The sequence below is a fragment of the Saccopteryx bilineata genome, chromosome 5 (genome assembly GCF_036850765.1).
Source record: "Saccopteryx bilineata isolate mSacBil1 chromosome 5, mSacBil1_pri_phased_curated, whole genome shotgun sequence".
NCBI lineage: Eukaryota > Metazoa > Chordata > Mammalia > Chiroptera > Emballonuridae > Saccopteryx > Saccopteryx bilineata.
Window position 1 is genome coordinate 115039399 of NC_089494.1, and position 24374 is coordinate 115063772.

General features: G+C 42.9%; 1 protein-coding gene across 6 annotated transcripts in view; it reads right to left on the reverse strand.

Annotated features, from left to right (window-relative positions):
• Positions 1 to 24374, reverse strand: part of C5H2orf76 (chromosome 5 C2orf76 homolog) — a 97937-nt gene that overhangs the window by 70407 nt on the left and 3156 nt on the right. For 4 of the 6 annotated variants that reach the window (XM_066280874.1, XM_066280873.1, XM_066280870.1 and 1 more), the window contains exon 2: positions 9914 to 10054. The exons of the other annotated variants lie outside the window; for them this stretch is intronic. The gene's annotated coding sequence lies outside the window, so the exon portion shown is untranslated. The remainder of the gene's footprint in view (positions 1 to 9913; positions 10055 to 24374) is intronic. 6 annotated transcript variants of the gene reach the window in all.

A 24374-nucleotide genomic window follows, 5' to 3' on the forward strand; every position in this document is an offset into this window, starting at 1 on the left:
TTCCCAAGGAACTGGAAATAATATTTTCCCTCTAAAATAAGGTAAGGACTCACCTTATACTCTTGCTTAGCAGCTAATGAGTTGAAATTATCAAATCTTTGATAATCGTAATATAAGCTATTATGATATTTATTATTAAATTTGGTTTACAATGCTCCCTCAAATTCTTATCCTAGAATGTACCACATAATAGAAGTTCAGCAAACATCTACAAAGCTGCAATTTAAAATTAATTGAGGTATTTAATAAAGAATACTTCTTGAGAAAGGGATATTATAAAAACCAGAGTTAACAGGTTTGTTAAAATTATGACCACTTCTTCCCCTCTCACCTAGCCCCAAAACAACAAAGATGCCTTCCAAAACACCCGCCACACACGCAGACCCACACAGGTCGGAAGGTCTAGGATGCAGTCCCAGTCCCCAAGGAGGTTAGAGCTAGACATATATAGCTTACATAGCAGCTCTACCTCTTAGCCACAACACACACTTGGATCTCACTAAAAAGGAGCTGCTTTTATCGTTGTGTACTTAGGATAAAATAGGTTTGGGCATAAAGATGGCTCAGACAAGCTGCAGATAAAGACACTGGATTCCCAGGTACAGTGAAACAAATCATGTAAATGGTCTACCGAAGGAAGCCAGGCAGGCTGGCACATGCTGCCTTAACTGGAGGCTTGTTTCTTCCACTTCATAAAAAGCTGCCCAAATGCTATATTTAAGTAATTAAGGTTTTCCATTTAAACCTCCAAATCTGCATTAATATCTAATTTTGGTCAACATTGTACTGTCATCTTCATCAGAAATTTGCTGTAATATATACTCAGTAATTAAACAATAATAGACATTATCAGACAGAAAAAAAAGCATTGCTTCATTTGACTTAAGGATTGTGGGAAACACTGCTTGTTAGTTGAGGGAGGCTGACATACTAAAGAGACAGTATCACAAGGAGATGGAGAACCTGGCCGCTGAGAACCTAAAATGGTACACTCTTTCTGGAAGGGAGTGGGGTAGCGTGTATCAAAATTATAAACTTGCCTGCCCTTCGACATGGCAATTTCACTTCCACTAATTTACCTTGAGAATATAATCCCACCAAATAAAAATCCCTGAGTGCATATGATACTTTTTAAGAAGTCAGTCAGGCCCTGGCCGGTTGGCTCAGCGGTAGAGCATCGGCCTGGCGTGCGGGGTACCGGGGTTCGATTCCTGGCCAGGGCACATAGGAGAAGCGCCCATTTGCTTCTCCACCCCCCCTCTCCTTCCTCTCTGTCTCTCTCTTCCCCTCCCACAGCCAAGGCTCCATTGGAGCAAAAGATGGCCTGGGCGCTGGGGATGGCTCCTTGGCCTCTGCCCCAGGCGCAAGAGTGGCTCTGGTCGTGGCAGAGCAATGCCCCTGAGGGGCAGAGCATCGCCCCCTGGTGGGCGTGCCGGGTGGATCCCGGTCGGGCGCATGCGGGAATCTGTCTGACTGTCTCTTCCCTTTTCCAGCTTCAGAAAAAATACAAAAAAAAAAAAAAGAAGTCAGTCAGCCTGACCTGTGGTGGCACAGTGGACAAAGCGTCGACCTGGAAATGCTGAGGTCGCTGGTTCGAAACCCTGGGCTTGCCTGGTCAAGGCACATATGGGAGTTGATGCTTACAGCTCCTCCCCCCCCCCCCTTTCTGTCTCTCCCTCTCCTCTCTAAAATGAATAAATTTTAAAAAAAATTTTAATTAAAAAAAAAAGTCAATCAGTCACTCTGGAACCACACAAGGCACTTGTTTTACTGAAATTGGTTTTCTAAGATTGGGGGGGGGCATTGAAATGAGAAAAATAAGCAAATATTTTATGCTTTTCTTATACAGACTGTATTTCAAGGTTACCAAATAGCTGATGAAGAAAAGTTCTCTTTCTAGAATTGCAGCTAAAATGCACTGAATGAATGACAATATTTAAAAATCATGATTCCCATGCCTATCAGAATGGCTAAAATGAAGCTACTGCATCAACAAAGAGTTATTTCAAAAACTAAGCTATTTCTGCCCTGGCTACGTAGCCAGTAGGTTGGAGCATCGTCTTGATATGCCAAAGCTGTGGGTTTGATCTCTGATCCAGGCACATACAAGAATCAACCAATGAATGCATAAATAAGTGGAACACAAATGGATCTCTCTCTGTCTCTTTCTCTCTCTCTAAAATAAAAAAAAATTAATAAAACTAAGCTATTTCCATTTCTTTTACAAAGAAACAGAAGAAAAGAACACAGAACCTATCAAGTACTGTAAAGGACAGAGAGGGTTAGAAAGTCAGATTCACTGAGGCACACCAAGTATTCAGCAGTCAGAAGCACCAGAGCAGATCACATGCCCAGAGTGCGTCTAAACTCGTCTAGGATGGCACAAAGGCAGGCCCTCCCTGCCTCCCTAAAGGTATTTATCACTAGCACAGCCCACCCTCCTCATATCACTCCAGCAGGAATGGCAGCCTATAGCTGCCCACACACCCCGTTTCCAGGCCTCTGCTGGATCCTTCCGCCCCCAACCTTTCTCCAGACTCCCTCTGCCCCTCACCTCCTCACTTTACCACAGGGGCATCTTCCAAAGCTCAGCCTGAGACCGCTCCAGGACACCTCTGCAGCAGCTCCTACTTCCCTGCAGATCAGCCAGAGGCCCCCATCCGCCCAGGCACCTGGTTATGCTATAGGAACACCATCTGTTTAAGGAGGACTGCTCCTTGAGGGAAAGAGCGCTGCATGGTTTACTTTTGTATCCCCAGCAACAGACATGGCAAGAGGCACAGCGTAGCCCCTAGAGGTCTGGAGAATGGAGAGCCCTGAAGGGCTGAGGAAAACCCAAATCCCACCCTCTGCTAAGGACGCACTGGCATATCTGTCCAGATTATGAAAATTTAAATTAGCATTTAATTAAATACCTACACACACAACATGTCAACAGTAAATCAACTCTATTCATAATTATATATATTAAATTTCATAGATATACTTTATATGATTTAGGGCGAGGATTTGAAAAGTGACAGTGCCTAAGGCTTAGAAAGGTCTTTAAACCTCTCTGCCTAAAAAACCTGTCTGGCTGTTCCCTTACCAAGCTGGATAATGACAGATAAGCTATAGCCAAAGCAAAGTGATACTTAAAAACAAAGAAACAAACAAACCATGTAGGAACCCCCTCACACGGAGCTCCCTAACAGGTACCAAGTGCATCATCAGAGCCAAGAACAGGCTGTGGCCCTGCATCCTTCCCACCTGGATCAGAATTCCCTTTCAGGTCAGTAGGAGCTGGTTTTTACAGCCCAGGCTCTAGTCGCGAGGGTAGAGATCCCTCATGGAATGGTCAGGGAAAGCCAGGACAAGACAAGCTGCATGCCAGGTTCCCAGCAGCTCAGCTGCCCACATTCCTGAGCTGGCTCTTCCTGCAGCAAGCTCCCAGCTGAAGAGCCAGCTCTTAACAGCTGGGTGAGCCCCAGAGGAGGACAGGTACATACCTAAGCGCTTAGAGTGCAGCACACAGAATACTTGATTGTTGACTTTAGTTTGATCTCTATCAATTAAAAAAAAAAAGGAACTACCACCGATTCTGGTTATTTGCAGTATATATAGTCTATAAAAGTGGTCCCCCAACACTGAATTAATGGACACTGACCACTGCTCCTGGGTAAATAAAGGCCTAGATTCACACAACACTGCCACAGACTGATCAGTACAAAACTTGTTTTATGTGTGTTTCTGATTAAAGGCACCTTATTTAACATGTAGTGTTGGTCCATTAACAATGAACTCACAGTCAAGTCAGGCCTTAACAAAGCTTACCTAATCCACAGTTTCCTCATAAGGTATACCCTGCCTTCTTGTACTCAGAAATACTAGACAGCACTTCAGTGCTATGCTTGGGGGGTATTTTAAAACAGTGAAATCATCAACAAAAAAACACCAAAATATGAAAGGCAAGACACTAAACAGAGTACACACACGACACTTGTTTAAGGCGTGAGAGCTGGACGGAGAAGCCAGCAAGTCGCCTGACTGACCCTTAGCTGGAAATGTGAACTTTGTTGACTCAAATTTTCCCCCTTCTGCACATGTTGGGGAATGACTGAGAAAGTGCCCTAAGTATTGCTTTTGGGATTACAAATAAATTCTAGTGAGTAGGCGAATTTACAAACACAGAATCTGCAAATAAGAAAGATAGACTATACCACCAAAAGAAAAGAAGTATACGTGCCTTTCAGTACTCTCAAAAAAATATGCTCGTGACCTTTTTGTAAGAGGAATGGATTCCAAAACGAGCCAGATATTCACAGCATTAAGTGTAGGAAAGCACTCGCCAGTCTGGCAGGCGGCACGAAGAAGTTGCACCCCCGCAGCCAAGCGCAGGCTGACCGTCCTTTCTGCAACAGGCAGGTTTCTAAGGAGTGGTGCCAATGACTTGAATTTTAAGACTTCTAGTCTTAAAATGATTCCACTTTAACTAAAATAGTTTGTAAAGTCATATCGACTCCCTAAATTTAAGGATATCAAGTTTGCTTTAAAGCTTGTCTTACCCATATGCAAAAAAGTACAACATTCCAAAAAGTAATGTTCTAACCACATACAAAAAATACATATTGGCCCTGGCCGGTTGGCTCAGCGGTAGAGCATCGGTCTGGCATGCGGGGGACCCGGGGTTCGATTCCCGGCCAGGGCACATAGGAGAAGCGCCCATTTGCTTCTCCATCCCCCCCTCTTCCTCTCTGTCTCTCTCTTCCCCTCCCGCAGCCGAGGCTCCATTGGAGCAAAGATGGCCCGGGCGCTGGGGATGGCTCCTTGGCCTCTGCCCCAGGCGCTAGAGTGGCTCTGGTTGCGGCAGAGCGACGCCCCAGAGGGGCAGAGCATCGCCCCCTGGTGGGCAGAGCGTCACCCCTGGTGGGCGTGCCGGGTGGATCCCGGTCGGGCGCATGCGGGAGTCTGTCTGACTGTCTCTCCCCGTTTCCAGCTTCAGAAAAATACAAAAAAAAACAAACAAACAAACAAACATATTACTCACAGTAAATGTTTAATTTTCCTCTAGGTTTAGAAACTTGTATTACAGGGCAAAGGTTTCATTTGCCTTTTGAAATAAATCAATACAATAAACTAAGACTGACTGATGGTGGTGTATTGGATAGAGTGTCCACCTGGGACGCTGAGGTCCCAGGCTCAAAATCATGGGGTCACTAGCTTGAGCGTGGGATCACATGATCCCACGTTTTCTGGCTTGAACCCAGAAGTCACTGGTTTGAAGCCCAAGGTCACTAGTTGAGCAAAGGGTCATTGGGTCAGCTAGAGCCACCCCATCCCCAGTCAAGGCACATAGAAGAAGCAATCAACGAACAACTAAAGTGCCACAACTATGAATTGATGCTTCTCATCTCTCTCTCCCTGTCTCCGTCTCTCTCGCAAAAAAAGGAAAAAAAAAAGGAAGCTAAGAAACAGTTTATTTTTTCTTTTATGTGAGGAAACTAAACAGGCATAAGTGCTAGGTATAGAAGTAAGAAAAAGAATTCTGTTGAGATAAAAGTCATTGAATATGCAAATGATTCTGAGATTGCAACTTAATAATAAATTATCCTACGTGCTATTAAATAACATCCAAATATGTCATTTTACCAAAAATAAAAATAAAAGTTGTTTAAGGCCAGAGGAAAAGGGGAAAAACTATATTTCATTTATTACTCTCTTAAAAATACTGAGCATCTAGCACACTGCTAAGTAAGTGAGTGATAAATGGTCCCTTTATAAGAGAATTTAACCTTGTCAAATAAGTAACTTTATATAAAATTTCAATTTAACTAAAGTTCTTAAAAGTGACAAATAGACTATGACTAAAAGTACAATGCTAATTTCATTTTAATCTCTTCTGGCTTACTTCAAAAGCATAATTTTTTAAAAAACCATTTAGATGGAAATCAAAAAATAGTTTAAAAATAGATCATGGTAACAATAAAATACCAAAAGCTGGTTATTACAATAAGAAGAAAAGTTAACAGGAATTTACTCTTTTTTTAAGAAGTGTAACTTTTAAAATATGAAACTAAGTACACATTTATAGACTAGAACCACACTGAAGATGCCTGACCTGTGGTGGCGCAGTGGATAAAAGCGTCAACCTGGAAATACTGAGGTTGCCGGTTCAAAACCCTGGGCTTGCCTGGTCAAGACACATATGGGAGTTGATGCTTCCTGCTCCTCCCCCCCCTTTCTCTATAATAAATAAATAAAATCTTAAAAAAAAAAAAACATTTGAAAAGCTCTTGGCCTTCCCCCCCACCAAATGTTCAGTTGTATAATTCAGATCAAAGCAGTATCATATTAGAAAATACAGTTTATTCATTTTTCACTAACATAAACCTTTTGAGAAAGACATTTTCAATATATTAATTGTGAATGATTTTAAAGTCTTTCATCTTGCCCATCTTTAAGAAATTTTATTTATGGATTTTAGAGAGAGGGGAGGGAGGGAGACAGGTTTGGGGCAGGAGCGGGAAGCATCAACTTCTAGTTGCTCCAGAGTTGCTTCTCATTGTGCGCCTTGACCAGACAAGGCCAGGGTTCTGAACCAGCAACCTCAGTGTTCCAGGTTGGCATATATCTATCCACTGTGCCACCCCAGGTCAGGCTAACCTCCACCATTTTTGAGATAGGTTAAAAAATAAAGCCTTCCACTTTAGGTGTTTAGATAGAACAGATGCAAAATAAATTTTAACTAAATTTGACAACTCACAAATGCTTCTCTACAGTGTAACTATTGTATGACTATAGCAGCAGCATTTCCTGAAGAAGGATCATAATGAATTACAATAAGTAACCCATTGATTGCTGCTCACCCCGAGTATACATACTATCTACTGACAAATCAACAACTACAATTCTGCAGATTTGCTTTTGTGACCTTCAATTTCGGTAAATACACACACTCATTGTGTATTTGTTTTCTCTGCCCAAGGGAGGTAAGACTCTCAGTGGAGTTTTCCAAAAGGAAAGAATATTTCACACACTTTTCTTTTCAAAAAAGGCATATTGAATATACATTCTATTTTTCTTGACTCACAATCATGAGTGGGAATGTTAATCCTTGTCCAGTGCATTGGGAGACAAGTCATGGGTCTCTCACCCTTCTGCATGTCCCGTATGTCCCATAAGCAGAGTCGCTGCTTTAGTTCTGAACTTTCAGGGATGTGTGTATTGTAGACAGCATACGAAGATTGAGATATTATCTTCCTCCAGAGTAGATAGCAGATTTGTTTACTATCCAGTACAATAAAAATAGGGTCTGCTCTGGGCTAAGGTTGAGCAAGTTTCCTTGAAGTACCTAAACTCAGGGCTCTGCAGCTGTGGACGTTTGGACTTAAGAAACACACAGACACGAAGCTCCTGCTGTTGGCTATGCTGTAACACAGTCCTTTGTCTCTGACCCAGGAGTGCCATGTCTTCTGCCAGTATCCGGGACACCGACAGGCTGGCTTGTCTACTTAGAGGCAGGATAAAATCTCAGACTCTTCTCAGTTCTTGTTGACAAGAGTGGAATGCCGGCAAAGACATGGCTTTCTGCAACAGAAAAGACAAAAGTCCCTTGGGCTGAAGAGCCTGGGGGACGCCCTGGGACATGGCAGCCACTGTTCTTATCCAAGTGGTAACTGTGGGGGAGTCCGAGTTAAACTAGCCTAGAGAATGGGCACCTAGGGTAGGACTGAAATAAGCTGTCCAATGGCGCTTTGGTGGCTGTCGCGCTCCTCAATGCGGCAGCAAGCCCCAAGGCCCAGAGACAGGGAGGCACTGTGGCTGCTGCTATGTAGGGGTCCCCAGAACTGAAACAAACAATGGCAACAATGAGGTTCTAATGCTCTGGGTAACTGGAAAGTTAATTAACTGGAGACATGGGTAGCCATCAGGTCACTGGAAACTAAGAGTCAGTGTCAGGCAGGACAGACAGTTTGTTAGTGCAGGAAAAGGGGAGGGGGAACAAAGGGGGTTTACCGCACCCACTGAATGAGGAAGTCAGCCGTCCTGAGACCAGACAAAACAAGATACCCAGGTGTCCCAAGAGTTATAAGAAAAACTACAAAGGGGAACCTTTCTCTATCAGCCCTAATAACAAGGCAACAAGTCTTGAAGCTTGCAGCTAAGATTATATAACTCTTAAAACCCCCCAATAGGCGGGGCACTCAGATAAGTTGAGTTTGCCCGCTTATGCATTATGCCAAGTGTATAGCTTTGCTTCATAAATTGTTTGCTTTCCTTGAACGCTACACCCTGTCTCTCCCCTGGATTCTTTCTTATGAACTTGAGGAACTGAGGAGGGGAAGCCCCCTTGGACTCAGGTCTTCTCTGGTGACATAAGTCGGCCTTGCTTACTAGCACAGAGCTCCCCTCCCCCTTTACAAATGCTGCTACCTCCCCTCACCCTCTAAGGAAGCTTTAGGAAAATGATTAGGAGTGGGCAGCCAAGGTCTCCCTGTCTCCAAGAGAGACTTAAGGTTTTATGTACTCAAGTATGTTGGGAAATTTCAGGGAGGGAAGATACTCAAACTCTGACGTTTCTGCGAGTACAGTCACCCAAGTCACCACCCTCCGTGGCCCAGTGTGGGGACAGGGTACTCAGATCTAGCTAATGGGTTTTGGACAGGATTTACGATGGGGAAGGGAAACTAACATGACTTAATGAATAGAGTCCTTCAGATAAATTCAAAGTATTGTTTCTACATCTAACTGTATGAATTACATGTTATATATATATTTATACCTCCCTGTCCATAGTGCCAAAGGCGATTCTCCCCCAAAAGAAAGAGTTACAGGCCCAGTGCATGAGTCAGGACTTCACAGAATTGTCCCTACCTTCCGATGTCCATAGTTTCCAATACCTAAAAATATCCTGTTCATTGGCAAGTCAGAAACCTCTGTCTCAATGGTCCCTGACTGTACTCTGATCACACCTCCACCAGCAGAATTTGGGGCTCAGTCTACTTGCCAAGTGAAGTTTCTTGGGAATAGGTGGATGCACAGTGCCCAATCCCTTCAGCCATTAAGGAATAACTGGCTGACTCTTACGCTTCCTGTCACCAAAAAGGCAACTTAACATGTTGTTAGACTCTGGGTGTTAGGGACACTGTGATTTGTGATGGGTGATGTGTCAGGCTGCTTGTAGCATACACTTTTGCTGATATAATTAAAGTCCATAATCAGCTGATCTTAAATTACTCAAGTGGGAGATTCTCCAGGGTGGGCCTGAGTGCACCAGTCGTAAGCCCTCTGGGAGGATTTAGGCCTCCCTGAGCAGCTCCTATACTTCTCGTGTGAAACCGCTGTAGACACCCCCAGTGGCTTCTATGCCCATGCCCACAGCCACCATACAGGCAATCTGGGGAACAAATGCCACTCAGTGTAGCACAAACAAAAGAGTGGACTAACTGCCAGACCATCCAAACCAAGTTCTAAATGCAAAGTTGTGAACTCAAGTGAAAACCCTAAGGCATACCAGCTGACCCAAGGTCACATGGAGGCCCCTGGCAATCTGTGTCCTCCAAACCAGGTAGGGTCCAGTTGTAACTGGAAAGAAACCCCTTTCCAGGGATACCATGTGCACCTCTAGGCCTTTAATTTATTTTTTTTTTTTGGAAGCCAGTATTAACTTACCTTCCCCCCCCCCCAAAAAAAAAACACTGTTATTTATATCTTAGACCTGCAGATGTTTCAAAAAGACACCATAAGCAAGCTCTCAGATGACCAATTACCAAACCAATGGTGGCAACCTCTCCAAAAAGGCCCTTGGTTATTCAGGGAAGCTTCTAGGAGGTTTAATTCATTCATTATCTTAAGTGTGCCCCAGGGCAGTTTTTCCTACAATGAATCATCTGATCATAAGAAATGGTCTAAAATCTGTCAGCAATGGCCTGACCTGTGGTGGCGCAGTGGATCAAACGTCGACCTGGCACGCTGAGGTCACCGGTTCAAAACCCTGGGCTTGCCCTGTCAAGGCACATATGGGAGTTGATGCTTCCTGCTCCCCGCCTTCTCTCTCTCTCTTTGTCTCTCTTCTCTAAAATAAAAATAAATAAATAAAAATAATTAAAATCTGTCAGCAGCTTTCAATGCAGTGAGCAGTCCCACCAACTTTACTGCAGGGCATTCGGGTCAGTGGTCAGCTCCCTGGCTAAGGTTGTTGTGGATGACAGAACCAGTCTAGACTTCCTCCCTATGCCCCACAGCAGAGCCTGTGCTTGGCTGGTACATGCTACTGCCCCTGGACTGATGCCTCGAACCAGGTGGGAAGGTCAATAGAGAAGCTAAAATAGAAAGGCATCTGGTTTTCTAAAGGCCATGGGTAGTTTCTGGGATTTATTCAGAGGGCTAGGATCAAAACCTGGGGCAATGGTTGGGGTCAAGACTGCAGCGTGGCCTGGTCCTGCTGCTTGCAGTCGTCTTGAGAGCAGGAATTAATTAATGCTGTCTGGACTAACAAAATCGATTTAGTCCCAGTCCCTTCCAGGCACGTTGACCAGTGTCTGACCGAGGTGCACACTCATAGGAATACTTACCAGAATACGGTGCAAACCCGAGAACTGGCTCTCAGTGAGAGGCCATATTCCCTGAGTCTCTTTGCACATCTTATGAGCAGAAGCCCTGTGGCCGTTGTTCTGGACCCTCTTTGCTAGGCTGTCTATCCAGCCCACAGCCTTGAAGGACAGTGCCCTCCCCACTTACCCCCAGCAGAGGGCCAGTGTGTTCCCCTCTAGAATAATACAGAGCTGTCCACACATGCCTGACCCAGTTTCTCCAGCTGCTCTCTGTTCCATCCATTCTAAACGAGACTTTGCACCCAGCCCTCAAACAGCAGGAGGTCAGAGGCACTGAGCAGATCTCTACTCCTATCTTTACATCACTTTGAGGGTGGTGAAAGATGATCTCAGTCAACTTCCCAGAAGCACTAGCCACGTGGAAGAACATACTCATGCCTCTCCAGGTCCGTGACACCACACTCCCCTGCCCTGCTCCTTTTCCAGAGGAGCAGCAATGCTCCTCCAGCTCGGTACCACGCTGGCCTCTACTCTCCCTGCTCTCCTCCCAGGGGAGCTCTTCGGTCTCCTCCCTGCCCATGGCTTTCATGGCCATTCGTATGCTGACAACTCTCAAAATTTAGCCCTCAATTCAAAACTCATACATGAAGTTGGCTACTTGCTTCTCTACTTAAATACAGCCAGGCATTTAATATATCCCATACTGAATTTGGCAGTTTAAATCTGACCCCAGCCCCCAACCCAAATTTCCCATTCTCAGTAACTATGCAAACACCCACTGAGTTACTCAAACCATCAACAAAGACTTTCACCTTTCTCCATAATCTCCAGCTAATCCATCAGCAAACCTTATCAGCTCTTTCCCCAAAGTGTATCTTGAATTTCCCATTTCTCTCCATCTTTATTATGGTCACATTAGTCTCCCACTCTTTCTTGGAATAATGAAAAAGGTTCCCAATTAATTGATCTTCCCATCACCAGTCTGGCCCCTTCAACCCATGTGGCACACAGCAGCAAGAGTGATTCGCTAAAAACTTAAATCCAAGTAGCTCTCCTCTGCTTAAAATTCTTCAGAGGCTCCACGCAGCCCTGCAGGGAAGTGCGATCTCCTATAGCAGCCAGTTAGTCCCTGCATGATTTGGCCCCAGACTCTGTCCCCTGCTGAGTCACCACCCAACAATCATACTGGCCCTCTTTCAGTTCTTTCGATACTGGAAACATTTCTGATTTTCCTAAATCTGGCTCAGTCCCATGTGCTACTCCCTTGCTCTCTACTGCCCCCACACACACACACCAGGAGACAGCAATGCAGAGGGGAAGGGCTGTGTTTTTAATATCAATTTGCTAACTTCTGGTTTTTAGAAGAATGCTGCTATGGGTTGAATTGGCCCCCATCACCATAAAGAAGATATATTGAAGTCCTAAGCTCCACCCAGTCCCTCAGAATGGGACCTCATTTAGAAATATGGTTGTTGAAGATATAATCAGTTAAGGTGAAGTCATAGTGGCTAAGCACGAGCCCTAAATCCAGTATAACTGGTATCCCTTTAAGATGGCCAAGTGAAGACAGGCACACAAGGAGGGTGCCACATGAAGAGGGAGGATTGAAATGATGCATCAGCAAGCCCAGGAGTGCCTGGGGCCACCAGCAGTTGGGAGAGAGGCTGGAAACAAAGGCCCCCCACAGCCTCAGAAGGAATCAACTCTGCCAACACCTTGATTTTAAACTTCTAGCCTCTGGAACTGTAAGACAGCAAATTTCTCTTGTTTTAAGCCACTTAGTTTGGGAGACTTTATTATGGAAACCCTAGGAAACCAGTACAAATGCCAAATTGGAAAGACATATACAGGAGTGAGAGGCATGGGGACATGAATGACAGTTTTAATATTATATCTCTTTATTTAAACTAAAACTTTCTGTTTTAAAAGTAATCTATTTAGCTCTAGCCAGCTGGCTCAGTGGTAGAGCGTCAGCCGGGCCTATGGATGTCTGGGGTTCGATTCTGGGTCAGGGCACACAGAAGAAGCGCCCATCTGCTTCTCCACCATCCCCCTCCTCGCTTCTCTCTCTCTTCTCCTCTCTTCCTATAGCCAAGGCTCAATTAGAGCGAGCTGGCCCTGGGCACTGAGGATGGGTCCATGGCCTCCACCTCAGGCACTAAAAAATGGCTGCAGGTCACAACAGAGCAAGGACCTCAGATTGGCCAAGTATCGCCCCCTAGTGGGCTTGCCGGGTGAATCCTGGTCAGGGCACATGCGGGAGTCCATCTGTGCCTTCCCTCCTCTCACTAAATAAAAAAATTTTTTTAATAATCTACTTAAATATAGATTACAATTATAGTGAAGTCTCACTACTATGCAAAAAAGAAAAAAAAAAGAAAAAAATCCTCCATGAAAATGCTTATTACACCAATCCATGTTACAAGATACCACAAATCAGTCCTGACAAATTATAATGGAGTCAATGAAGAACGGTCACACTCAACTATCTGACCTTATTATAAGGACCAGAGAAAGGTATTTGAACTCCGATTTTCTTATGAGTTTGCTTCAAGGTTTCTGCTTTAATAGAATACACTAATGATGGTATTAACAGCCACCCAGCACATATTACACATTGTGCTAAATGCTATAGCTACATTGTCAATAATCCTCAATAAACTATCAGCAAAATCAGTATAACTGTCCCCATTTTGCAAACAAGGAAACGCAGGACCTGTGAGTTCAGAAATGATGCCGACTCAGTAGCAGGGCCAAGACTGAGACATATGACCTCTGACTTTCATCAAGAGCTGCCAGCATATCGCACAAAGAATGCATTGGTAGGCTCTAATAAAGGACCAGTGTTACTGTGGCAACACTCCTAGCTTTCTGACGTAATCAGAAAATACTGTTAAGGAAGATAAACTCCAAACTTACTTTTGGTCTCACCCATCCCTGACAGGATGCTTTTCAAAATAAACTATTTCTAAAGGCAGTACTCAAAAATGTACATTTTACTAATAAACACTAGCAAAAGTTGGATTAGGCCTTACTGAAACTCATTTTTAATGGCCAAACCAATAAGTATATGATGTCTTAGCTTCTTAGAAAGAAAAACACCCTGCTATGAAATTTGGTAGGGAATAAGCTTAGTCACACCACACAGCTTCCAAACAGAATGAATCTTCTCCCAAGGAGAATGGTAACAATGAGTCATTATTCACCTTGAGTAGCCACAGCTTTAAGTTACAAATTCAGGGTACAATTTAATTCACAGAGAAAATAATAATAAATTTCAAATGACACTGTTCTACACTTTCACTTCTGGGAAGATGGCGTGGATGTACATTTTCCTATATTTCCTGCTAAGCACAACTAAAACCCTTGGATATTACATATAAAACAAACATAAGAAGACCTGAAAGGTGGAGAGAAGGTGGCAGCCTGGCTAGGGACCTCAATACCCAGGGAAACACACAATGGTGAGGTCCCTAGGTTTTCACACATCTCAGAAGTGGAGCTAAAGAAGTGGGCAACTTGTAAACACCAATCAGTTAAAAACAAAAACAAACCCTGGACAAAAGTCTGTTCTTAGCCACAGAACCAGGAAAGGGGCAACATAGCAAGACAGAAAACTTATACAAAATAAGCACTCTCCACTCCTGCAAGAAATCACAGAAAATAGTGCACCCCAGCCCCCATACACTAGCAAAGGCAAAAATGGAGCCTAGATTTCTTCACTGGCTTTAATAAGAAGAGCCCTACCTACTCCACCCTCAGGGTGATGCTAGAGAGGAGGAGTAAGGAGCTGGGCAATAGTGAGCCTGACTCAATCCCAGTGCCAGTGGAGACCACCTGGGGGGGTTCAGCCTTCCACCTCTGCACAAAGTAAGGCAAAGCCCCTCCCCTTCCACACTGTTGTCAAGAGTTTAGTTACATTACTCTATTGTATTCTTACCTGGACATCAATTACGCTTGATAGAGGGACCTGCAGGGACATTAAACTGACCCTTCCCCTCATGTAATCACACACCTTAGACAGCAGCCCAGAGAGTGACTAGCAGATAGAAGTTCCTATACTGGGGGTCCTAGGGTTATGACACAGTTCCGTTCCTACAACAGTGACATAACCCGAATTTTGGTGTAAGTTGAAACATACCCTAGCCTAAGTCACTTACCTATCCTAACACAGTTGTAAAATCATAATCTAGAACATAAAAATACAACTAAGCCACAGAAAAAGGAAAGGATATATACTGTACTATATACTGTACTGTAGTAACAGAAAAAAAAGTGACTCATATCTTAATTTTTTAAAGTTTTTATGGAAGTTTTTATTATCAAGACTGTCGTAATCCGAGGACCCCCCTGTATGATTTCCCCAACAGCCCTTGTGATCAACAGCTTCCTCTTCTAGGGCCTCCCCTTGTGCACCCTTTAGATAAGACCCCCATGGAGCTTACTAGAACCTTGCACTTTTGGTTTGAATTGACCAATCAAGCCTTAGCCTGTGAACCCCACAGCACTCCACTCACAGACCCTAATAAAAGCATGTGCCCCAGGTCCTGCCACTCTTTCTGCCTGCACCCTGCCTTGGCTTCCTCATATGTCCCCACAGTGCCAGGTATCTGCACTAAGACCTATGAACAATAAACTTCCCTATTTTTATTTCTCTCACCATCTTTGGCTGAGCTCAGCACCCAGCATTCTGTGCTCCACTTAACAAATGTTAATTTAACAAAATCATAACAGGTCCTATCAGAGGACTGGTGGTGAGTCAGAACTTTCACAACTACTCACCCATAAAGAGGCCACACCCACCTCCACCCCAATGTCTGTAGGGAGCAGTGACTAGGCTTTCTTAGCCCTCCTAAACAGAAATTCGCCCTGTGGAGGCCTAGTGGGAAGTAAAAACTCCCACCATGCTGCAGGTGTCAACACAAATCAAACCAAGAATCTGAACTTCTATCCCCACCTGTAGTAACAAGTCAGCAATCTTCCTTCTTCTACCTGAGAGGTGTCAGAAAAACGTCACTAAAACAGAAGACTTAGATAAGATCCTGAGTCTCAGAACCTAACACCCAAAATAACCGAGTTTCAACTGAAAAATCACTCAGCATATCAAGAACCAGGAAGCTCTCACCATGAATGAGTAAAGGCAACCAATATCAAGATGACAGAAATATTTAGAATAATATGACAAAAGATTTTACTCAGACATCACATACTTCAGTGAGCAATTACAAACATGCTCAAAACAAATGAAAAAGTAAAAGGTCTCATACAAGAAATGGGAGTTATAAAGAAGAACCAAATAGAAATCTCAGAACTGAAAAACACAATTATCTGAAATTTAAAAACTCAATGAATGGAGGGAACACAGGGAAGAATCAGTGAACAGGAAGATAAAACAACAGAAATTACCTAACCCGAACAACAACAAAAAAAAAGACTTAAAATAAATGAACAGAGCCTTAGAATCTGTGGGACTATAATAATCCAAAAAGAGCAGGGTTAAAAATGTAATGGCTAAAAACTTTCCAACTCAAGAAGGTAAGTGAGCCCCAAATGGAACAAACCTAACAAAGCCACTCCAACACACATCGTAATCAAACTTGAACACTAAATGAAAAATTCTTGAAAGCAGAGAGAAAATAAAATAAGCATTACCTAAAGATTAAAAACAAATTCAAATGACAGTGGGTTTTTCATCATGGAAGCCAAAGGGTATGACACAACAGTTTTCAAATCCTGAGAAAAAAAGACCATCAACCCAAAACCCAACCCAGTGAAAATATTCTTCAGAAATGAAGAGGTAATCAAGGCATTCTCAAATGAAGAAAAACTAAGAGCATTTGTTAGCAGCACACCTACCCTAAAAGAATGGATAAAGGATATCTAAACAGAAAGAAAAAGAAGAAATCTTGGACCAATAGGATCAATCCACCAACAAGCTATAGCAATCCTAATGTGTATAAAAAAAAAGTTGTTAAATATGTGAAGAAAACCTGATAGAACTGAAAGAAGAAATAGACAAATCCACAATTGTAGTTAGAGATTTCAACAACATTTTCTTAGCACTGGTAGAATATCTAGAGAGAAAAGCAACAGGGACTTGGAATTCAACCACCAATTAACAGAATGTAATGGACATTTACAGAACACTCTACTAACAGCAGCAGAACGCACGTTCTTTTCAAGTGCCACAAAATACATACTAATAAAACCGTATCCTCGGTAACAGAAAAACACAGAATTAATATAAAGAAGTAAAATCATACAGAGTGCATTCTCTGAGCAGAATGAAATCAAAATAAAAGTCTCAAACAGAAAGATAACAGAAAAATCTCTAAGTACTTGGAAACTAGGCAAGAGACAATTATACAATCTCTGGGTCAAAGATGAGGTCTCGAAGAACATTTAAAAATACACTGAACTGAATAAAAATACAACATAAAATTTAGGGGACACAAAAAAGAACTAAAAGGTAAATGTATAGATGTATAGCACTAATTGTATATATTAAATAAGAAGAATGTCTCAAATCAGTAATCTAACCTCTCACCGCAAGAACCTAGAAAGAGCAAAACAAACCCAAAGCAAGCAAAAGGAAATAAGAAGAGAATACTATAAACAAATATATGTATGCACATTTCACAACTTAGATAAAATGGACCAATTTCTTTAATATTTTTTATTGATTTTAGAGAGGAAGGGGGAGGGGAGAGTGAGAGGGAGAGAGGGAGAAAGGGAAAGTCCGGGAGAGGAAGAGAGAAAGAGAGAAACATTGATTTGTGTCAAATCCACAACCCTGGCACATTGGTATGACACTATAACCAACTGAGCTACCATTCAGGGCTAGACCTTCTTGAAAAATACAAACTACCACTGCTTAACCATATGAAACAGAAAACTTAAATGGTCCTACAACTATTAAGAATATCAAATATAATCACAAACCAATAAAACTGTTACCCCAAGACAGAGAGAGGGAGAGAGAGAGAGAAAGGAGAAAAAATCTTCATAATCTAGGGCAAGGCAAAGAGTTATTAGATTTGACACCAAAAGTACAATCAAATAAAGCAAAAACTGATAAGCTGAAATTCATCAAAATTAAAAAATTACGCTCTGTGAAAGACTGCTAAGAGGATGAAAAGACAAGCTATAAACAGGGAGAAAATATTTGCAAATCACATATCCAACAAAATACTAGTATCTAGATATAAAAAGAAATCTCAAAACTCAACATTAAAAAATATCTGCAAAAGACACAGAGAAACATTGCACAAAGAGATATACAGATGGCAAACAAGCACATGAAAAGATGTTTAACATCATCAGCCATTTGGGAATGGAAATGAAAACCACAATGAGATACTGTCTCATATCTATCAGAATAGATAACATAAAAAACAGTGATAACACCAAGCGCCGGTGAGGTCTAGAAAAACTGGGTATCTCATTCATTGCTGGTAAGAACGTAAAATGGTACGGCCACAATGACAGTTTCTTATGGCCCAGAATTGCACTCCTGGGAATTTACCCCAGAAAAATAAAAATGTACGTCCACATAAAAATCTGTACATGGATGACTAGCAACAGCTTTATCGGTAATAGCCAAAAAGTGAAAAAAACACAGATGTCCTTCAACAGGTAAATGAGTCAACAAACTGGCTCATCATCTGACGGTATAATACTTACTGCTCAGCAGTAGAAAGGAACAAAGCTATTGGTACACACAACCACCTGGACAGATTACCAGAGAATTATAGAGTGAAACGTCAACACCAAAGACTACAAATAGCATGATTCCATTCAGATAACATTCTTGAAATGATAAAATGACAGAAATAGAGAACAAATTCCCTGTTGCCAAGAGCTAAGAAGGGGGTAAAGGCAGGAGGGAAGTGGCTGTGGTAATCAGAGGGTACTATGAGGGACCCTGGGTGATGTAAATGTCTGGTTCTTACATATACCAATGTCAACGTTCTGACGGTGCTACGTATTATAGTTTGCAAGATGTCACCATTGGGAGAAAATGGGTGAGGATACAGGGATCTCTTGTTATTTTACAACTGCACGTAAATCTACAATTATCTCAAAATAAAAATTAAGGGCTTTTTTTATGGCATTGTTTCACAACACAAACAAAGATTTTTTTTAAGGTCATTTGTCTCCATGGGAATTATCAGCCAAAGTATTTGTCATCCAATTTTAATATTGCTAATTTTCTTGTTGACAGGCACTAGAAAATTCACTTGTAACAACCTAATTCCAAATCATTTACCAAGTGCTTGTCATGTGTAACCATGAGCTAAGGAAACAGGCAAAGAAGACAATGCAGATTCAGAAGAGACTTTATCCTTTCTGATGAAGTTGAACAAGAACTGCAGCATGGAACTCAAGGTATCATAAGGGGCTTCATTATTCCTGCCTATAATCATAAGTATTTCTACACAGAAAACAAGCAGCACCTGACCAGTGGATGACCAACTTGTGTTTAAGTAAGTCTAATGAACGTCTTCTCTTCCTTTCTCCCAGCCAGTGTAAACCTCTTCCCCAACAGAACCCCCTGCTGCCAAGCCCAGGACTCCACGTCTCACCTCAGCCCACACAACTACCCCACCATGCTGTCTAGGTGGAAACAGCAGAGGGGAATGGAGATTATACACATGAGTGTAACATACACACTCACTGTTCTCTCACACCAACCTGCTGCAATTCCTCTATGTACACCCAAAGAGGAAAACGGTGAAGATAAAGGACTAGGTAAGACCTCCAGCTGCCAGGCCTCCTCTCTCTACAGTTATGCTACCAGAAAAGGAAAGACAAAAAGAGAGAGAGAGAGACAACATGATAAAAGCCATCTATGAGAAACCCACAGCCAACATCATACTCAATGGGCAAAAATTAAAAGCAATCCCCTTAAGATCAGGAACAAGGCAGAGGTGCCCCCTTTCACCACTCTTATTCAACATAGTCCTGGAAGTCCTAGCCACAGCAATCAGACAAGAAGAAGAAATACAAGGCATTCAAGTTGGAAAAGAAGAAGTAAAGCTATCATTATTTGCAGATGATATAATATTGTCTATAGAAAATCCTAAAGTCTCAGTCAAAAAACTACTGGACCTGATAAATGAATTCAGCAAGGTGGCAGGATATAAAATTAATACTCAGAAATCAGAGGCATTTTTATACACCAACAATGAACAGTCAGACAGAGAAATTAAGGAAACAATCCCCTTCACTATTGCAACCAAAAAAAATAAAGTACCTAGGAGTACATTTAACCAAGGAGACTAAAGACTTGTACTCGGAAAATTACAAAACACTGATAAAAGAAATCAAGGAAGATACAAACAAGTGGAAGCATATACCATGGTCATGGTTAGGAAGAATAAACATCATTAAAATGTCTATATTACCCAAAGCAATCTATAAATTCAATGCAATACCAATTAAAATACCAGTGACATACTTTAAAGATATAGATCACATATTCCAAAAATTTATATGGAACCAAAAGAGAACACGAATAGCCTCAGCAATCTTAAAAAAGAAGAAGAAAGGGGGAGGTATCACACTTCCTGATATCAAGCTATACTATAAGGCCATTGTACTCAAAACAGCCTGGTACTGGCATAAGAGCAGGCACATAGATCAATGGAACAGAACAGAGAACCCAGAAATAAATCCACAGTTCTATGGACAACTGATATTTGACAAAGGAGGTAAGGAAATACAATGGAGTAAAGACAGCCTCTTCAACAAATGGTGTTGGGAAAATTGGACAACAACCTGCAAAAAAATGAAACTAGACCACCAACTTACACCATTCACAAAAATAAACTCAAAATGGATAAAAGACTTAAATGTAAGGCGTGAAACCATAAGCATCTTAGAAGAAAACATAGGCAGTAAGCTCTCCGACATCTCTCGCAGCAATATATTTGCTGATTTATCTCCACGGGCAAGTGAAATAAAAGACAGGATAAACAAATGGGACTATATCAAATTAAAAAGCTTTTGCACAGCTAAAGACAATAAGAACTGAATAAAAAGACAAACTACACAATGGGAGAACATATTTTACAGTATGTCTGATAAGGGGTTAATAACCAAAATTTATAAAGAACTTGTAATTACATCTCAACACCAGGAAGACAAACAATCCAATCAAAAAATGGGCAAAAGAAATGAATAGACACTTCTCCAAAGAGGATATACAGATGGCCAATAGGCATATGAAAAAATGCTCAATATCATTAATCATTAGAGAAATGCAAATTAAAACCACAATGAGATATCACCTCACACCGGTTAGAATGGTGCTCATCAATAAAACAACACAGAATAAGTGCTGGCGAGGATGTGGAGAAAAGGGAACCCTCCTGCATTGCTGGTGGGAATGCAGACTGGTGCAGCCACTGTGGAAAACAGTATGGAGATTCCTCAAAAAATTAAAAATCGAACTGCCTTTTGACCCAGCCATCCCACTTTTAGGAATATACCCCAAGGACACCATAGAAGGGTTCCAGAAGGAGAAATGCACCCCCATGTTGGTGACAGCATTGTTCACAATAGCGAAGATCTGGAAACAGCCCAAGTGTCCGTCAGAGGACGAGTGGATTAAAAAGCTTTGGTACATATATACTATGGAATACTACTCAGCCATAAGAAATGATGACATCGGATCATTTACAATAACATGGATGGACCTTGATAACATTATACGGAGTGAAATAAGTAAATTAGAAAAAAACTAAGAACTATATGAACCAATGCATAGATGGGACATAAAAATGAGACTAGAGACATGGACAAGAATGTGATGGTAACAGGGCGTGGGGTGGAGGGGTGGGGAAGGGGCGAGGAAGGAGAGGGAGGGAGTGGGGGCAGGGTAGGGGCACAAAGAAAACCAGATAGAAGGTGACGGAGGACAATTTGAGTTTGAGTGAGGGGTATGCAGCATAATCAAAGGTCAAAATAATCTGGAGATGTTTTCTCGGAACATATGTACCCTGATTTATCAATGTCACTGCATTAAAATTAATAAAAATAAGATTTAAAAAAAAGAGAGAGAGAGAGATGGAGAGAGAAGAAAAGAAAGAAAAAAGGGAGAGGGAAGGAGGAGAGAAAAGTTGTGCTGCATTCCTACCCCATCCTCTCAGTGCTTACCTCCCTTTGCTTTCACAAAACAGGAGCCTGCAACGCTGCCCACCTCTCCCCACTCCTGTCCCAGAGCATTTCCCAAGACCTCTCTCCCTTTAAAACACACCAGCCCCCTTCAAGCTTTCCTGGCACCCTGCCTCGGAAGTCACAGCCCAAGAAACTGGAAAATAAATACCAAATGAATAGAATTCATCACTTGTTAATATTCTAACCCTTGCCTTCTAGTAAAACTTTGCTGCAACTGTAGTCCTTTTTTTTTTTTTTTTTTTTTTTTTTTTTTTTTCTGAAGCTGGAAACAGGGAGAGACAGTCAGACAGACTCCCGCATGCGCCCGACTGGGATCCACCCGCACGCCCAGAGGGCGTCGCCATGTTGCGACCAGAGCCACTGTAGTGCCTGAGGCAGAGGCCACAGAGCCATCCCCAGCGCCCGGGCCATCTTTGCTCCAATGGAGCCTTGGCTGCAGGAGGGGAAGAGAGAGACAGAGAGGAAGGCGCGGCGGAGGGGTGGAGAAGCAAATGGGCGCTTCTCCTGTGTGCCCTGGCCGGGAATTGAACCCGGGTCCTCCGCACGCTAGGCCGACGCTCTACCGCTGAGCCAACCGGCCAGGGCCTGTAGTCCATTTTTTAAAGATAGGTTACTTTCAGAAACTAGAGGTTCCATTAATAAAAAGAAGCTAATATTAAACTGGGCAAGAGCTGCTTTCACTAGTATTAACGTATCTTGTCTGACTTTACACTTAGACCCAGCAAGTGAAGCCTCCTAGTAGTCAAAACTTGTATCCTAAGAATGTGAGGGAAAGCTGTCATAACAGCCTTTCTCTACTAATTGGGAGGAGTGGGTTAGGCTGATGGGTTCATCAGGTTCCTCATCTTCCCTTAACATTCCAGGTGTTCTGTTTCCAAGCCCAGGAAATCGCCACAGAGAGATTACATGGTTCTCCTTGGCACCAGTTCATCTACTTTACTCTAGGCCAATAGTTTTCCATTTCTTTACACTTGAGGACCTGTGAATTATTTTGGAGACCACTAAGGCAGAAATCACCCTGAGCATAGCAAACTGGGTGAAGAAGATCACTGGGTCTATAATCCTCATATAATCTTCATCAAGGTGGTTAACGCTTTCGCAAACCAGCATAAAATTTCTGGCAGACCTGTTAGCAGACTGGCAGTTGAAAAAGCCCGCTTTAGCCTGACCTGTAGTGGCGCAGTGGATCCTCCTCCACTTTCTCTCTTGCTTCTTTCTCTAAAAATCTCTCTAGGATCAATAAATAAAATCTTTAAAAACAGAAAGAAGAAAAACACTGCTCTAGCCCAGAGTTTCACATTCAGTTCTAAAAAACTTCGTTGGTTTCCAAGTTCATGGCTAATCAAAAAGAATACATTTTGCCTGACCAGGCAGTGGCGCAGTAGATAGAGCATTGGACTGGGATGCGGAGGACCTGGGTTCGAGACCCCGAGGTCGCCAGCTTGAGCGCGGGCTCATCTGGCTTGAGCAAAAAGCTCATCAGCTTGGACCAAAGGTCGCTGCTCAAGCAAGTGGTTACTCAATCTGCTGAAGGCCCATGGTCAAGGCACATATGAGTAGCAATCAGTGAACAACTAAGGTGTCGAACGAAAAACTGATGATTGATGCTTCTCATCTCTCTGCTCTGCGTTCTTGTCCCTATCTATCCCTCTCTCTGACTCTCTCTGTCCCTGAAAAAAAAAAGAATACATTTCATTGATAGAAAAGCACAATTGCCCTGGCTGGTTTGGTCAGTGGTAGAGCATCAACCCAGTGTGTGGATGGCCCAGGTTCAATTCCCGGTCAGGGCACACAGGAGAAGTAACTATCTGCTTCTCTACCCCTCCCCCTTCTCTCTCTCCTCTCTCTCTCTCTCTCTCTCTCTCTCTCTCTTCCACTCCCACTGCCATAGCTCAACAGGTTCAAGCACATCAGCCCCTGGTACTGAGGATGGCTCTGTGAAGCCTCAGCCTCAGGCACTAAAAATAGCCTGGTTGTGAGCGTGGCCCCAGATGGACAGAGCCTCGGCCCCAGACAGGGGTTGCCAAGGTGCATGTGGGAGTCTTTCTATCTCCCCTCCTCTCACTTGGAAAAAGAAGGAAAAAAAGAGAGAGAGAGAAAGCACTGTTAGTTCAATTACCATTAGCCCTTTGAGTAGTGAGTTTTTTTCATGCTCGCTGACCCCCGGGAATGAGGTTTTTTTAATGAAAAATGAAATTATTTCCAGTTACAGTTTTATTAATGTAAAATCATGTTGTTTGGTAACCAATTTATGGAAACAAAAAGAACATACAGTTGCCTTTTTTTTTTTTTTTATATTTCTGAAGCTGGAAACAGGGAGAGACAGTCAGACAGACTCCCGCATGCACCCGACCGGGATCCACCCAGCACGCCCACCATGGGGCGACGCTCTGCCCACCAGGGGGCGATGCTCTGCCCATCCTGGGCGTCGCCATGTTGCGACCAGAGCCACTCTAGCGCCTGGGGCGGAGGCCACAGAGCCATCCCCAGCGCCCGGGCCATCTTTGCTCCAATGGAGCCTTGGCTGCGGAAGGGGAAGAGAGAGACAGAGAGGAAGGCGCGGCAGAGGGGTGGAGAAGCAAATGGGCGCTTCTCCTGTGTGCCCTGGCCGGGAATCGAACCCGGGTCCTCCGCACGCTAGGCCGACGCTCTACTGCTGAG